General features: G+C 41.9%; 1 protein-coding gene across 7 annotated transcripts in view; it reads left to right on the top strand.

The window, feature by feature from the left end:
• Arpp21 (cAMP regulated phosphoprotein 21) overlaps positions 1 to 13,826 on the top strand; it is a 159,812-nt gene that overhangs the window by 128,040 nt on the left and 17,946 nt on the right. The gene's annotated exons all lie outside the window — the stretch shown is intronic.

The following is a 13,826-nucleotide window of genomic DNA, read 5'->3' as shown; positions in this document are numbered from 1 at the left end:
GGAAGAACGCACACCGGAGATAACGTGCGAGTCAATGAGGGAAGAGAACACTTTATTCTGCTCATTTTATAGCAGTATTTTATTTCTTTATTATTACCACGGTGATGTGAGCATTAAAAGCTTGTAACTGGGGTTAAATTTTGTCTGGCTCTTGATCGCCCCAGTGTTTCTGTGGAAACAGTTGACAAGGAAGGGAGACTAAGGACAGGGCATCGGCTTTGTAAAGCGTGAAAGTACTTCTGTTCTCCGCAACCCTGCCTTCTGTGAGCACTGGGGAGGGGCAGACAAGGGATCCTTGGTATTGCTGTTCAACTGGCCTACTTGAATTGCTGAGCTCTGGGTGGAGTAAGAGACCCTGTCTCAAAAAAACAAAACAGAGAGTGATTGAGGAAGACACCTAACATCAACTTCTAGTAGCCACAAGCAAGAGTTTGTGTGTGAGCCACACACACACACACACACACACACACACACACACACAATTCACTTAAATATGCCATGTGAGAGACTGAAAAACTTATGGCTTGACATATATTTATCCCTTGTCAGTTCTGTTTGACAACTTTCTCAATCAATCAAGTTATGGAATCAAATTATTTCCCCTAGTATTATTATCTGGAACCATCTCTGAATTTCTCAGTCCTTTATCATTTGCCAAGCTCAGATTCAGAAGGCGTCTGATTTGAATCTCTGAGATCCCTGATTGGGAAGATAAATGTATTACATAACAACACAGTGTCTGAGGTTCCCAATAAGGAAAATGCAATCTACTTTTGATATTGTTTGGGGACTCTATTCAGGATGATGGACAATAAAGTCTGTTCTTTTTATTGGATTGACTGGGAAGCTGTTTGGTATCTGTAAACTAATCTGCCATCACTTTGTACGTGATAAGAAAGTACTTTTGCCTGTAATTGCACCAATAGCTCACTGTGAGAAAATGATGTCGACAAAGAAGCCAGCTTTTAGAATGAGCAACTGCTATATCTGTTCGGAAGCCATTTGTTCCATGGCTTTGGTCTTTGTTATTGTTTTGCCTTTGTTTATTTTGTGCTACTGCAGATGCCCCTCAGTGTTAGAGACTTAAGTGGCATGCATTATCTCCTGAGTTTAATCCCCACCACTGCAGAGAGAGAGAGAGGGACAGAGTCAGAGACAGACAAAGAGAGACAGAGATAGACAGAGACAGAGAAATAGAAACAGAGATACAGAAATCAAGATAGAGACAGCAAGAGACACAGAGACATAGAAATAGTGGGAGAGTCAGAGACAGAGACAGACAGATAGAAACAAAGAGACAAAGGGACAGAAACAGGCAGAAAGAGAGAGACAAAGAAGCAGATACAGAGAATTAAAGAGAGAAAGAAACAAAGAGAAGCATCGAGAAATAAGAGTATTTCCAGTCCTGTTATGTTTGATAGAGTTTGAATTCTTTCTACACTTATTAACAACATGAACTCACATGGCCTGACACAGTTCCAGGTCTTGACACATCTTAATATGTGGTGGCTGTTTATTTTAATATGTGGTGACTGTTTATTCTTACTTTAAAACACACAGTGAGCATGATGAAGAACGTCAGAGCCTCACAAGCATTCCCCTGCCTCATCCCAGGGTTTCTCAAAACAGACAGGGTGCCGCCTTAACTTTTACAGTTAGACCATAAATGCCAGTGCCACCCCTCCGTGGATAATCAGGATCATCCTGTGACTTCTATCTTCCCACTTCTTCGGCTTCCTTGGATAGTTTCTGGCTCTCTCAGCTGTCTCCTATCTCTGGGGCCTACGTCAAACAGAGCCCATGCTTCTGCAGACTGCAGGGTGCCACGTGTGTGCACACGTGCATGCATGTGTGAGTTCTGTGATTAGATGGAGAGAGACGGGCCATGGAGTTGGGGGTGCAGAGTCTACAGGTTCTGACCATGTAGAGCTCCCTCTCTCTGTTTCATCTCCTCTTTTCTCAAAACCTTCACCTTCCTTGTTTCTCTGACCATGTCCATGAGAAACGGGGCTAATTTCCTGTTTTCAAGATGTTACTAACATATAAAATCTATTGCAAACATTAAGAATTATTGTTTTCAAGTGTATTTATTTTACAACTAACGACACATGGCATTGCCCAATACTAAGATACTAAGATGCAGTTAGTCCAAATCTTTCTTGAAAATCAATTTATTTTGGATTACTGCTATTTCATTTTTATTGAGAGAAGGGGGGACTGATACTTAGTTCATGGTAATGTCATTAATTTTAATAGGAATTTATCTTTTCAAGAAAGAGAAGAAAGAGCAATGTCCCACCCCCACCTTTGAAGGATTCACCCTATGATGTATAGTAGACAGAAAAAACTGTTCTGCACCCCATAGAATTGGTATCTCTGCCTTAGACTCTGCCTTTGATATAGCTTGATGTGTAAACTAGCCACGACATATCACCTCAGCCTGAGATGTAGCACCAACTTCACCAGCAGACAAAGCCTCTGCTACCATTTCTATACTGTGGAGAGTTCAAAACCCCTTTCTGAATCTGCGCGGCTCTGCTCTTTTGCACTAACAGGATGGCTGCCACTCATTGCAGGGATCTCTGTATGGAGCCCTTTGTAGACTGAATGCTTTCTCACATAGGTGCTTGCCACAGGAACGTGTCTTCTGTTTGTGTCTCCCACCCACAGATAACATGCCTTTCCCCATTAAGCACTGGCCATGCAACCCCGGGACTACCTTTTGCAGGTTGAGGTGTGCAATATAACCCGCAAGGACTTCCTATTCCTTCCTCTTCCTATGGATAGACGAGGCCTTTCCCATGCATCCCAGCAATGTCAGCATAATGACTGTTTGGCTTTTCCTATTGGGCCCAGATCTTTGCTCATTTCATTTGGAAGAAACACTTTGTGACTTATGTTTGGCATTTCTAAATCTCAGGCCCCACTGCTCGAGCATTTTGGATCATGTCTTAGTCAAATGCATGTCGCTTGCTGTCCTTGTATTCTGGGTTGTCAGCTTGACAAACTGGAGAGAGGGAACCTCAGTTGAGGAATTGCTTCAATCAGATTGACTTATGGCCATTTCTTGATTACTAAATTCGTTTTGAAGGGCCCAGCCCACTGTAGGTGGTACCATTCCCTAAGCAGGGAGCCCCAAGCTATTCAGGAAGGGGAGGTGAACATAAATCTTGCAGCAAGACAATAAGCAGCATTCTGCCATGGTTTCTGCTTCAAGATCCTGCTTGAGTGCTTGTCCTGTCTTCCTAGATGATGAGTGGTATGTACCCCGTAAGTAGAAATAGACTCTTTGATCCCCGAGTTGCTTTTGGTCAGGGTTTTATCACAGCAACAGAAACAAACTAGCGCCCTTGATCACAGATCATGAACCCTAACAATGCCAGAGCTGATCAGCAGGAACTCAGCGAAGAGACTAACAGACATACTGAACACTCGGACAGGATGCAGAAGCGTGAGTCTGCATCTCTCCACCCAGGAGACAACTTAAAATGTATGAATTATGAATTCCTGTTTTTTTTCCATTTATTAATTTGAACTTTAATTAACCATGGGTGACTGAAACTATGGAAACTACGAGAAGGGAGCCTGTGGATAAAGGGCCATAAGTATACGCTGAAAATTATGAGGTTACTCCATAGATTCGGAATTGTGGTCTTCAATCAGGAATCCCATCCAAAGCTTTGCTTTAGAGGCTGAAGGTGCAAGTTAGTGGTAGAGGCCTGGCTGTGCATACACATGGCCCAAGGTTCAATCCCCAACACCTCTGGGGCTGACTTCTTACCAATCATTTTATTTTGGCATACTGGATTCTACATTTTGTAAGTGTTTAACTGGGCGTGACTTGTCTTATTTGTCTTTTCACAAAAGAGCCACCTTCACTGCTTCCAAATGATGACCATAGTATAGTATCATTACAAAAAGGCCTTTATCATTAAGCACTATTTATTGGCAAATTGTCAGCACATTCATTAATTGTTGACACGGTATTTTTCAATCCTAAATCATTTTTAAAAGAAAGTTTATTGAAGAGTGAGTAGTATCACATTTTATAAGTAAGTTCCAAATGGCTAAAATGACAGAATTTGTCTCTTGCATGTCAACCTCTTCAAAATAAAGAAAAATGGTAATTGGAGCCAGAAGAAGGCTGAGTGGTTAATAAAACAATTCACCCTTTAGATCAAAGATCAAGGAGACTTACATAGTATACTTCACTGAGTAACAGCCATAGCAGGAGTAGCAGAACCACCCATAGCATAAAAAGGATGAGCTGCTGGACCCTCCATTTGGGACGAGTCCTGGATTGATTTAGGTGAGCTACAGATGTATGTAATTCCCCACATGTAATTTCTGGCATGCAAATGAAAACAGCTCTGGGTGTCATATTGCAGCTTGTGGCTTGGCCTTACCATTCTGAAGTTCTGCTTTTTAGGGAGAGTGAGGTGAGGTGTTTGTTTGGGGGCACTTTATGGACCAGCTTTGTACTGGGGACTCATTGCCTTTCTGGTCTTTAAGTCACTGCCTTTTCTCCACAATGATCAGTAATCTTGAAGAAACCCTTCCCTGACACACACACACACACACACACACACAAACACACACTCACACACACCATTTCTCTTTCTTTCTTATCTTCTCATATATTCACCATATATTCATGTGCATGTGTGTATAAGAGAGATTACAGAGCTGAATCTTGAGGAAGGAAAAGCCCAGACATTCTTCAGGTGGGAATGGGCAACAAGGACGAAGCCTGTAGCACAGTGACTGGGGAATAACCATCTCACGAGAACAGGTTCAGCTCTAGGATACCATGGAAGTGACCAGCATCTCACCCACACATTCACTAAGAGTCTGCCCTCTTATCACCAACCTCTAAAGTGGCCTGCGTGGAGGAGAGGGAAGTGGTGTGGGATACGAAGGTGCCAGACCTAAACCTGATGGCCTGAGCTTAACTCCTGGAACCTAGGTGGTAGAAGTAGAGAATCAATTCTTCAAAGTTGTTCTTCAGCCTCCACATGTATACACACACACACAAATAATTAAACAAGCATATAAATAAATCACACAAAAATCAGTAAATAAATAAATGAATGAATGTAAAATATTTAAATGGAAAACAGCAACCAACTTCTGCTTGGAACACTGAAATTACTGTGATGAGCAGCAGCTGCCTAATCTGACACAGAGACTTCTTATTAAGTATGAAAACTTGGCCTTAGCTTAGCCTTGTTTCCAACTAACTCTTCAAACTTAAATCAGCCTGTTTATATTAATCTACAATCTGCCACATCGCTTGTATCTGCCCCAGTACCACATGTCCAACTTCCCCAGCTCTCACTGATAACTCTCCCACCTCAGATTCCTCCAAGAGTTCCTGTCTCTGCCCTGGAGTCCTGCCTGTCCTCCCCTGCCTAACTGTTGACTGTTCAGCTCTTTATTAAACCATTCAGAAGGTGCCTTAGGAGGGTAAAACAGAGACACATCTTCACACAGTGATCAAACATCCTGCAGCAGTGACATGCCTCTGTGTCCTCTCACAGCATATAGTCCACATCTCTCTTGACTTCTGATGTTCCAAAAGAAGAAACCCGAGTATTTTTCAACGCCACAATGGAATTTTGACTTCTTGGCACAGTATTGTTTTGTTTTAAGCTCATCCAAGAGCCAACTCATTTAAATTCTTAATTTTGTACCGTCATTGGTTGGTGAGATACTCTGTCTGCCCTTATGCCTTCACTCATTAAAATAAGCGACAGCTGTCAGATTGTAGTTTTGTTCTTGGTAGTCGTGGTGAGGCTGAGACGATCTCTATGTATATTTGCAGGTTCCTGTTTGTAATCTTAGGCAACTTCCTTTGCTACAGGAAAGAAGAAGAGCACATTCCTATAGCCAAAGCCTTGTTAAGAAAAAGCAAGGCAGTTTGATAGGGAAGAGTTGAGTGATTATTTAGAAGGGTGTACAGCAGTTTTACTCAAAATTGTGAAACAGTGACTTCTAACAACAAAAGTAAAAGCATCCAGGTCTTTTGAGAGTGCTCAGAAATGTGGCTTCCAAGGAAGAGCTTTTACATTCTGAGCCTCGATGCTCAGAATGCCCAGCCCATGCTGCCTCGGTTAGCAGAACTCAGCAGAATCAGACAGATCTGAAAGAGGTTACCAAGCTTCTTGACTATGTAGTGGGCTACAAACCACTTATCTTAAAAGTCACTGCTTAGATTCCTCTGGGATTCAAGTTAAATTTATTTCATGCTTTTCTTTCTACCATAGATCAAACTAAGCCTTTACTTTCTCTTAGTGTCACAGTAGAGACGGGAATCCACCTCTAGGTAGAGATACATTGTTGTCTCCCCGAAGAGTTAATTCAGTTGGGCCAGTCAATCATGCAATCAGGGGATTATCCTTCAGGAAGGTGGGCTCACATTCAGCCATGCTAGAGAGATGGGAGGAATAATTATACCTTTAATGAGGTAAGATGCTTTTCCTTCCCAGAAACTCTTCCCTCAGTGCAGTTGCTCCACAGCCACACAAGTTTCTGTTGGGTCTGTTCTGAGTCCTAATAAGAAAGATATAACTTTTCACTTTCTTCTCTTCTATATTTTTATTCAGGATGCTGACTTGTGTCTAAGATATTTTAAGCTTTTCCACTTTCTCTAAAGATCCCCTCCCTACCATGCGGCTGTTTGATGCCCATGTAGTTGGCCTCTGTGTCAACTTAACTCAAAAAGCCTAGTTCTTTGCCTCTTCCCCAGCTTTCTCCTCTGGAGATTGTTGAGATTGAAAACTTGCCTGCCTTCGGAGGGAGTGTCTTTCAAATTAATAAAATTGTCTGTGAGCTTCCTTTTGAGCTCATTCCTAAATTATCTTACTAATAAGACTAAGAACTCCAGGAGGATTCTTGATTTCCTCTGTGACACGTGGTGACTCGAGTGGTACTCTGAAAAATGTCTGGTAGCATCACAGGACTGTAAATTATCCTAGAAGTTGGGATAATCCTGAGGCAGGAGGATGACAGTCCTTCTTAGCCTGGCCTTTGGGTCAGTTTTCTTGATCCAGAAGCAGGCTGGTGTCCTTTGCCTCTTCCACTTACTGCAACCTGGTTCTACTCTTTGGGAAGAAGTTACCTAAGGCCAGGAAGGAACTCTGCCTCATTTGTGAACACCGTTGCTATGTAAGGCAAACATTTACACATCTATACACATCTACTCTGTGCAGGGGTTGTTCTACTTGGCAGGTATGGGGTAAGCGAAAAGGGAAGATGAATTAGAATCAAGAAACAGAGGGAAAGTAGCTTCTAAAAATGATTGAACAGCCAAACACTAGCAAAACATAATGTCCTCCAGGCTATGCGTTCAGATCAAGGTTTTTTTTTTTTCTTTTGTTTCTTTATCTGCTGGATGATACAACTATAAATGGACTTCAGTAGATTCCATGAAAATCCAGTTTACATCAGGAAAAAAAATTATTTTTAAAATGACTTAATATCAAATTTTGTTCAGGCTTGCTATCATCACTGTAGGTAACAAATGTGTTTGTTATTTAAAGCCATTATTAAAGTTCTTATTTTGACGGTGTCTGTCATCCCCTCCCATTCCTAAATGGGATCTTTGATGACTTTGACAACTGTAAGTTGAAGCATTGAGAAAAGAGTGGGCATCTGTTGAACTACCAAATGTTAGCATGGGTTATTCTTAGATGTAAGTCAAAAAGAACAGATACTTAAGTGGAAAATGACTTCCGAGACCCTCATAAATTTATTTCAATTTATTAGTATGTAACGCTCCCAATAAAGCTATTATGCTTGAACTTTATAAACTTCTAATCAGAAGTGATTGCAAACAGTTTCAAGGCCCACGTACTTGGTTTATAACCCATTGATGGTGAGAAAACCAACCTAAAGACCTTTGCAGAGACACACCCTAAGTCAGGTTGACAGGTATTTGTCGAGTGGCCAGCTCCATGATGCCATTTTAGCAGTAGGGTGTGTTTCTTCATTCACTGGGGTTTCATCGCCCTCCTGAGTGGCCATTAAATCTCAGGCTGTCATGTCTTTTATGAAATCATCCTAACCTATAACTACAGTTGTTGAGGCAGGAGGACTGCCAGAAGTTTGATATCAGGCTTGGCTATAAAGCCACTGTCGCCAAAAACATAATTCCACACCAGCATGTTTGTATTCTGTCCAGTGCCCCTGCTCTCCAGGGAACAGTCTGCTCTTGTTATCCAGTTTGCTGTGGGCAGTCTTCTGTCTAGCAGTCATGGACTGCCCACATGCATGCTAATTAAAGATCTTTGGGTACCTGGAAACAAGAGCCTGGGCTTTTCCTGGACTCCTGGATTGACAGCAGCCTCAGGGTGCAGGGCACATGCCAGGACTTTGGTAGTCTGGCCTTCTAGTACTTGAGTGCTGTGATCCAGACTGGCATTGGTTAGTTTGTGATTGCTTTGCCCACAGCAGTCTGTCCTCCATAAACACTTGAGTTTTATTGAAGCTAGCTACGAAAGGATTCTGGCTTTATTGGCAGGTCCTCACCAAAAGCATAACACTGGTTACTATTGAAGGTACTGAAATAGTGTCTTGAAAATCAGTCAAAATATATGTCCCCTCAACTGACTGTGATGGTCGCTGGAGGCAGAGACAGATGCCTTCCTTTGGTATCTGTAGGTAGTAATACATGTCCTGTGCATGCATATATACATTTAGACAAGCCCCCAAGCACATTAAACAAAATTAAAACATCCCAAGCAGCTTAAGCATTTTCTGTCTAGCACTCAGGTACTAGAAGATCTGGTAGACCCTATCAGACTTGTGCATGGAGTACAGATAACGGAAATAGAGATTTGGCCTGGTGTGCTAAGTAATTGCCCTGGGATATGCAAGTCATCTGTTTGGAAGGCCTTTAACATGTTATCTCTCATAGGAACAATTTATGCCTTCAAAAAGCAAACAGGCAAGCAAGCAAACAAACAAAACCAAAGACAGTAATTATGTTTGCTTCTCCCAACCCAATCCCACTCCCAACAAGTTTCGGCCAGTGGGTGAGATGCTCGCATCCACCAGGACGTCATTAAAAGCACCGTGGTGGCTCTTGAGTATCAAGTAGCTGCGCTCACACAGAGGGGAAGCTGTTGCTGTCATCATCTGTTTCTAAGCTGCCCCACTGTATCCTCCATCACGATCTTGTTAATAACACCAGGCCACTGAGGAGTTGCCGGTGATGAAATTTCATCTTAGGAACTTTCCGAGGGGCCTCACCTGCAGAAACACCAGCTCTCCTTAATTAAAATTTGATTCTCAAAAGAAGCCACTATATGTGTTTTAGTAAGATAATAACATAGGTAGTAATTACACTTCGTCTGTGGCTACATCTCCTTAGATGTGGACGCGGGTAGCTTTGTGTTGTCTCAAATCATTGCCGAGGCAGTCTCCAGGAAGCAGAGGTTCTTGTCTGTTTGCGTGTGTGTTTGTCTCTCTGTGTGTGCGTGTGCTCTGTGGTGAGTGCTATGTGGTATATGTATGTGTGATGCCCACATGTAAATGCTTGTGCTCACACTGGCAGGCTAGAGCAGGGATGGTATCCTCTGTCCCTCCCCAGGATGTTCCCTGGAGGCAGGGTCTCTCACTGAACTAGAAGTGCAATTTTGGGGGGAGGCCAACTGGCCAATGAACTCCCAGAATACACTCTAGTCTTCTATGATGAGGTTACAGGCATGTGCAGCCATGGCTGACTTTAAATGGGTGTTGAGGATCTGAACTCAGGTCCTCATGCTTGTAAAGCAAGCTCTCTTACCCACCCAACCATTTCCGCAGTGCCCTAAGCTGAAGTCTAGGGCAAGAGTCCGATGTCACCAGACATCAAAAATATGTGTGGCCCAGGTGGCTTCAAACTCTCTATGCAATTGAGGAGAGCCTCAAAATCCCGACCTTCCTGCCTCCATCTCCTGAACCAGGATTAAAGATTTAATGCAAGGTCTACATCCTGTCTTCGCTGTAGGTCAGATTGATGGCAACGTATAAAAACCGGATTGCTCAATTATGTACTCTTTGTAAATGTAGTTTCAGTAAGACAGAAAGCATTCCTGAAAACATGCTTACAGGCTTAATAACTGTGACTTCTAGGAGACTTGATAGCTCTAAAGGTAAAATAGCAAAATAAAAATGCAACTACAAATGTTACTAAATGTAGAAAAAAATCAAGTGATGTATTTTGTATTTTGAGTCTTTTTTTTTTTTCCTAAGGAAAAACGTGCCTTATACATTTAATTCACAAAGGACTCCAGAGAAATACCTCACTTTGTTTACTGTCTCTCCTGAATCTCATAGGTGCCCAAACTTGTCTGGGTACCAGTGAGTTGCTCTTTATGATTGCAAATGTATTCTGCTCTGTCTGGAGCCTGGGCTCCCCCTCCTTGCCTTCCTCCCTTACTCCCTTTCCTCACTTCCCCCTCACTCTCTCTCTCGCTTTTTCCCTCCATTCTAAAGCTAAGGATCTTGCAGGGGCTTGTGTTTAGAGGTGGGCATCTCCGTTTGGATCTTGTTACATCTGGCATGTGTTGCATGAAACCACAGCAGCAATAGCGACAGGCATGAGACCTGCCTGAGATTGGGGTCCCCAAGCCAAGTGGCTAATTCCTCAAAGGTTGGAGAAGGAATACTAAGTTCCCACCCCTCCCTGCTATAGGCAGTTAAAGGTTATAAATGATAACCTTCATTATAAATTTATTAAAGGTTATAAATGATATCCTTAAACAAATAAACACCAGTCTTGCTTACGCAGGCAATGCCAGTTAAGAGCAAACAACACAACAAAAACAATCTGAAACAAAAACAATGTGAAATTAGGAGAACTTGGGAAGAAGGGATTTGGTGGGAGGGGGTGACCCTAAGACAGGATAAATACTTTGAAGAACAGTATGTGCATACGAATGAGATTTGTAGAGATGCTTCAGTGATTAAGAACATGTACTGCTCTTGCAGAGGACCCAAGTTTTGTTGTCAGTACCCAAGTCAGGTAGCCTCCTTGCTCTCTGTATGTATAATCAACTATAAAGCAAAAATGTTTGGAAAATAGCACTTTATTAAAAAAAAGAATTATGCTGCATTTGAAAGTTGCAAAATGTAAACTGCTCATCTTTCCTTATAAATTAGGTACTTTGAATTCCAACTTTCACACTTGAACTTGTGCCGTTTGTAAAGACAGGGAAATGTCATGCATGGGAGCCATAGAGTCACTCACTGAAAGAGAAGGTGACACTCCCCAGAGCTCACTGACACACCTCCCAGGTATTCAGTCAAGCCTCTGCCCTTTCTCACTGTTTCCTGTTGTTTAACTGCTCTGTTCTCTCTCTTACAAAAATTATTTAGGAAACTGGGGGGTGATTACTAACCCTGTGCTTAAGGGCTGTTGAGAATTTCTGATCAATTTAAAGGAGATCAATACATTAAATTAGTATAACTTTATATAGCCAGGAACATTGTTTTTGAAGATGTGCTCCTAGTGGACAGCCCTGGAAATGGAAGTTGGATGAGTCAGCACTCTGACTCAGTCACTTAACCTTGTTGGCACTCTTAACCACCTAATCAGCCAACAAACGTGTGTGTGTGTGTGTGTGTGTGTGTGTGTGTGTGTGTGTGTCTATGTTTGAGTGTATATGTGTATGTAAGATATGTGTTGTGGATGAATGCGCATGTGTATGCATGTATATGTGAGTGTGTGTGCACATGTATATGTGCACTGCTCATGCTGTATGCTCACCCATATTCCTTAGTGTGAGTATAGATGCACACTGGCCAGGTCGCACACAAGTGGTCTGAGGACACCTCCCAGGGAAGTTCCTCATCTGATGCTCTGTTTGAACCAGGTTGTTTGCTGCCCAGTGCACAGGCTGGCTGCCCCACGGGTGTCTGTAGTGCCTCCTAGCAACATCTCCCATCTCCTCACAGGAGTGCTGAGATCACTGCCATGGTGATCACCCATGGTGCCTAGCTTTTATGTAGGCTTTAGAGTTTCAAACGCGGTCCTCACACTGGCACAGCAAACATTTTAGCCACGGAGCCACCTCCCCTAGCCCCATCAAACTATTTTTAAACTACATATTGTTGAACGTAGTAACTACAGAGCAAAGACAGAAAGAAAGCTAGTGTCACATGCCAATCTTGGTGCTAGTGAAACTGAGGCAGGAGGATCATGAGTTTGAGGTCTGTCTAGGCCAGTGGTTCTCAACCTTTGTAATACAATGATCCTTTAAGACAGTTCCTCATGCTGTGATAACTCCAACCATAAGATTATTTCACTGCTTCTTCATCACTGTATTTTGTTACTGTTATGAATCACAATGTAGATATCTGATATGTGACCCCTATGGTTGAGAACCCACAGGTTGAGAATCACTGGTCTAAGCTATATCATGAGAGCCTATCTCAGAAACTTAAATCAGTAAGAGGATAAAGAGAAGCAAATACTGCAATGGAGCATATGAAAATTAGAAAACAAATAACATTTCAGTGAACATTTTATTGTTCACATAAACATACATATGTGTACATGTAAATATACTTGCACGTGCATGTGTGCGCTTGTGTGTATGATGTGTCTACTATATAGTAACTGTGATCTATTCTTTGAACCATATACACTTGAGAGGGATTTAAAAGACCTGTTTTTATTTTATATGTATGAATGTTTGTCTACATGTGTGTCTGTGCACCACATATGTCCCTGGTGCTCATGGAAGCCAAAGAGAGCATTGGATCCCTAGAACCAACTAGTGTTACAGGTGACTGTGAACTATCAACCTGGTTGCTGGGAACTGAATCTGGGTACTCTGCAAGAGCAGCAACTGCTGAGTCATCTTCCCAGCCCCAAGGGGGTTCCTGATAATTACGTTAAAGCAGGAGCATTAATGGGGACATATGGTCTACTATATAAAAAGTTGTCTCTCGTTTAAATAAAGCACCAGAACCAAGGTATGTAGAGTCTAATCTCCATTTTACGCAATGTATCTTATCATGTGTATTAAGTCAGAGAATAATGATTAAGATTAAAGAATCATTGGAAACGTTCAAGGAAGGAAAACAGCGGCATACTAATTTGACTTCTCTTTGGAAGGAGTGAAGGTTGTCTCCAAGCCATAATGGGCTTTGGAGCCTAAGTGGTTGCAGTGAGCAACATGGATCCTTTTATCTTGGCTCATGATTAGGAACAAAACACCAAGTCCATCAAAATCAACCAGTTTGCTTTCTAATGTACAAAGCACAGCATTTCCAAGCGCTTTGTTTTAGGCTTGGTATTGTCCCTTGCAGCTATTACCCTAGCTCTCAGGAAACTGAAGTACGTGGACCAGGGCGAATTCAAGGCCAGCCTAGGCTACATTGTGAGTTTCAGAGTAGCCAGGAAAACAGCGAAATCATGTCTTAAGAACACTGATAAAAAAAATCATATTTTTATTCTTCAAAGTTTTTATGTTCATTTATTATTCATTTGTTCCCAAGGCCAGCATTTCAAAAATATATCTGCTCAGGCTTCATGATATTTTTTTAAATAAAAAGTAAATTAAAGCATCACAGATCATTTACTAGATGTGAAAAAAGTAAATCTGGTTCGTGCAGATAGTGAGCATTATTTAATGCTGCATTTGCAAGTAGAATAAAAGAATGTACGACATGTTAATTGAAAATATTATGTTTTCTTTAAAGATTAATTATTTCTCTTACAGAACTCTACAGAGGGACTAGATTAGGAATGACTTGTGAAGTGAAAGTCTGACCTTGACCCGGTTCTCAGGCAGGCTAGGAGGAGCATTGGGGAGACTGAAGATGGCGCCAGCACA

The sequence above is a fragment of the Alexandromys fortis genome, unplaced genomic scaffold, assembly GCF_014885135.2.
Source record: "Alexandromys fortis isolate MF-2015 unplaced genomic scaffold, M_Fortis_MF-2015_v1.1 scaffold_36, whole genome shotgun sequence".
Classification (NCBI taxonomy): Eukaryota; Metazoa; Chordata; class Mammalia; order Rodentia; family Cricetidae; genus Alexandromys; species Alexandromys fortis.
This window is presented reverse-complemented; position numbering and strand designations above follow the sequence as displayed.